The sequence below is a fragment of the Halyomorpha halys genome, unplaced genomic scaffold (assembly GCF_000696795.3).
Source record: "Halyomorpha halys isolate HHAL.00 unplaced genomic scaffold, Hhal_1.1 Scaffold413.1, whole genome shotgun sequence".
NCBI classification, from domain to species: domain Eukaryota; kingdom Metazoa; phylum Arthropoda; class Insecta; order Hemiptera; family Pentatomidae; genus Halyomorpha; species Halyomorpha halys.
This window is the reverse complement of record NW_027104790.1, coordinates 841,849-846,204: the sequence shown is the minus strand read 5'-3', so window position 1 is coordinate 846,204 and position 4,356 is coordinate 841,849. Positions and strand designations below refer to the sequence as shown.

At 30.0% G+C, this 4,356-nt stretch overlaps 1 long non-coding RNA gene across 2 annotated transcripts in view; it reads left to right on the top strand.

The window, feature by feature from the left end:
• LOC136795281 (uncharacterized) overlaps nucleotides 1–4,356 on the top strand; it is a 26,092-nt gene that overhangs the window by 10,303 nt on the left and 11,433 nt on the right. For both annotated transcript variants that reach the window (XR_010842866.1, XR_010842865.1), the window contains exon 2: nucleotides 3,689–3,941. This is a non-coding gene — a long non-coding RNA (uncharacterized lncRNA). The remainder of the gene's footprint in view (nucleotides 1–3,688; nucleotides 3,942–4,356) is intronic.

The window sequence follows — 4,356 nt, the reverse complement described above, 5'->3', positions numbered from 1 at the left end:
TTTTTTTTTAATTTACTTCAAGTTAAAGATATGACGTCATAGAAGCAAAGAGCACTTCATAAGTACTCTTATTTTTTATAGATGTGAATACGTCTCGATTCTATAATCAGAAAGTGGAACAGTATCAAATGTAAAGAACAAGGAGCAGATCATGTACCTGCGTCGATTAATGGAAAAATATTATTTAAATATAATGGTAATGATTATCGGTGAGTTTGAGACCTTAACAAAATAGAACTTCGATCAAAAAAGAAAAAAAAAGTCCAAGTAGTCTTCTATAAAGAATATTTACAGAGATTGGGGGGGGGGGATATAAGGCTAAACCGAGATTAGTAAGACTCCTTTACATTATAATGAACATTTGAAATTTTGATATCAGATTTTGTACGTGTTAAGATAAAATTTTATTTCACCTGGAATCGCTGTGACTCATTGAGCATATTTATGAGAGGGAAATATTTGCTCTTCACGGTCACGCAATGTCATTTCCTTTATTACTCAACTCTGCCTCTAAGGAATATTCCATGTTTTGACATCAGCAACATTAAACACCTACCATTTGCAAGAAACATTATTAAGCTGATCTACAGTGTCAAGAATTATTTTGAGGATCTGACTTGAAATAATGCTAACCCTTAGAGACCGGTGTCTGATAGGTACTCGAGTTTTGTTTGCCGTCCCGGTCTCCATCAATAGACGAATACATTTTTGGACTCCAATAACAATGTGCATTATACTGGCTTACATGATTCATTCAAAGTATACTCATTAGATAATTTTCATTGTTGGTCGATGAAGCATCAAATAAAAGGAAAAATTTAGAAAATATTTTTTTATGTTCAGAACGTGGATTAAATTTCAGTCTATACCAACATATAGCTTCAAACGACTACAAACCGATGAATAATTAAAACTTTAGGATAATATACAGAATTTAATTGTTTCAGTAATGAAAAAGTATTTATTAAGAGATGCGCTATTAAGCCGAACAAAAAATAACACCTCGGCTTAATGAGTTGACTATTAAATAGCCAGGATGTGTCCCGGTGGACAGCTAGCCCAGCTATATCTACCGAAGACAGGCTACACCAGCCAACGGGCAGACACGGAACCAGAAGAGAGTTTGCTATTTAAAATAAGTTGTGAACTTTAAAAATAGCCGCTGACAGTGGTGCGACTTGAAATAGCGCTGAGGAGATATTTGATATAAATAGACTCCAGAGGGCACATCTTCCCTTTGGATCCTGGATTCTGGCTGGGTAATGTCAAGTCATGCTAAAAAAGTGTCCCTTGTTTTTTTTGGCAAGAGCCGTTATTCTCAAGTACTGAATTCAAACACTCACAAAACAAAACTCAATAAATATAAGTTCAAGAAAAATCCGGCTGAATAATTATGGAAGTACTATTTCATTTCTAGTAATATTATTTGTTATTGGCTTATTTCGTACAGATGGTTTGATTATAAAGATAATAGATACGATGGTAATCACTGGGTTGCAGACAACGAAGATTGTAGAATTGGCGTACAGAAATCAGAAATAATTCCAGAAAAGTAGTACGAAAAGTAGCTTTATTAGGGTGTATGCAGACATCAATAGAATAAGATCTTGTGTCCAAGCAGTGAAGGAAAGATCGGAATTAAAACGAGTTTTTTTGGTTCAGCAAACTCAGAAACGAAATTGTACCTTAAGTATACAATATACCTGGGACGTATTGCCGTTTAAAACTAGGATGACACTTCATAGCTTCACTAAGAAGGGTAACAGTGGATCTCGAAGATAAATATTAAATAATTATTTTCATACGTATTTTCAGTCTCATCTCATTTCATCTCAGAAAGATCTTCCTACATCAATTAACCATAGTGTGGAAAATATTGATACTTCAGAAAAGGTAATCATGAATACCGCACTCAAGATTGGGACTGTTATAGGAAACTCTAAACTAAGGAAGGCAGCATGCATGCAAGCAGTAAGCATGCTACTTACTACATTAATAAACTTTCATAATACAAGATATAAGAAGTCAGACATAATATAAGAAGTCAGTATGGTTCGTTTCATAGCTTGCTCCAAGAAAATCATATAAACTCCAATGATGGTGCAATAATCGACGATAACCTGACCATTTCTAAGTGAAGTTATTCTCCTTTGATAATTTGTATGTGTACTAAATATCTTATTATTTATGTATTGGGTTTGTTTTTAAATTAGTTTATTTATTTTAACTGTTTATATAAAAATATTAATCTATTAGTTTAGTTAAAAGTTTGTTTGTCTATATACTAAAACCTGTCTATCTATAATCAATTTATCTATAACGCATCTGTCTTTAGTCTAAAATTTGGAATTGATCGATAATAAATAATATTTTTAAGTGTACGTTGTACCGGTTAAAATCTTGCTCCTAAAAACTAAATAATATATACTAAAACAACCTATCTCTACAGAAATTTGTATTTTAATGTTTTATTTAAAAAAAATATATATATGTTTTTGTTAAATTACAACATAATTTTTATTTATACACACATGTAAAATAAGCTGTGATACGAAATTTTTATCCTGAAATGAGTAAACATTAAAAAAATTAGATACCTATGTTAATTAAATTTAATCGAAAAATAGCTATTAAATCATTTGGCGTTAAAGCTAAAAAAGGCAACTATAAACAACGTTCTGGTTAAAAAGGGTCAAATTTGTCTCAATTTCTTCCGGTACAATCAGTAAATAAAATCAAATATTTTATCGAATTCGTTTAAACATTTTCTGTCATTTCCAATTTGTATGTAAGATTTGACTTTGCATTCAAATTGATTTGAATAAGCAATGATTTTGGTGAAATGTGGTTTAAAACACACAAAAAAGTCATCAATTTGTAAAAGAAAAAAAATAAGTTGCTAAAAAATAAATAATCTTTATGAGTAACTTGTAGTTCATTAAACTTCATCTCAGCACAGTGTCTCAACTACTGAAAGGTGGTCCAAAGTCAACTATAATCAAGATAGAACAATAATTGTGTGTGTGTGTAAAAATAACAACAGTAAGAAGTATAAAATAAAGAATGAGCCAAAACAATAAGCAGTAAAAATCCAATAAAAGTCCATCCATACGTTAAAAACCTTGGTGTCACTATAGACCAAACTCTCTCCTGGAAAAACCACGTCTCCAATATTTCCCGTCGTACCTTCTCCACCCTAAAGTGTTTAAATTATCTTGGTCACCTTCCTTTTGAAACTCGTAGGCTCCTGGTTACTTTCTTAATATTCCCCCACTTTGATTATTGCTGTGTTGTTTACGGGGGTGTCTCTGGGGATCTTGAAGCAAACATTTTTTATCTATTTATTTATTGTGATTTACAACTGTACAAATAATAAATACAATAGGTAATATGTTGCGTGTTTCATTCCCACTTGAAAATCTTGGGAAGGAACCACCCATTGGTGGTACTTCAAGCATTAATTTAAATTAGAAGGTCCCGTGATGTCATTGCTTTCTATTATTTATTATCAGAAGTGTTTGTCATTTTATGTTTTATGATATGACATATGGTTTTACTTTATTTGTTCTATTTTTATTTTATATATTCTGTTAATTATTGTAGTTCATTTTAATCTTTACAAATTCATTATTTTACTATATTTTACGACGTTTTATAATTTCATTATTATTTTGTATTTCACTCTAAGGTTCTAAAGCCTAATTCTGACGCCTGTATATTATTCTAAAGGGATCAATCCAAGAATAAATAAAGATTATTATTATTATTATTAAAACAGAAATAAAAAAGTTGTGATGAAATGAGTAAGGATAGAGTAAGTGAAGAAGCAAAAAGGCGTGAAGAGTGTATGGTTTCCAGAAGAAAAAGAAGAAAAATATATGATACTAATATCGATAATGACTGATGGATTACTATTGAAGTTCCTAAACAAATGACAACAGGTAAAGTACCATCTCTCTCAACGTTCAATTTAATAATGATTTGAAAAAGTTTAAAGATTATGACTTTCCTTTTGATAATTTAATTTAAACAAATCATTAGAACCCTCTAAATATAATTATAGATGTTAAATTTTGAAATGAGTTTTATTTTTTCAATTTTCTTTTACTTCAATGTTGAATGAATTCTTCTTGTCACTTTTATGATACAGCCTTAGTGACTCTTCTTATATACACAATATAAATTATTTCAAATTATTCGAAAGGGTATTATTCAAATCTAATTATTATTTATTTTTATTTCATGAAGAAATAGACCCTTTTCATACTCTTCACCTTTATTTTATACAATGGGCAATGTTTATTCATTTTCAAATCTAGTTAAAATTTTAATTAATATATTGTTACTAACAGTTAT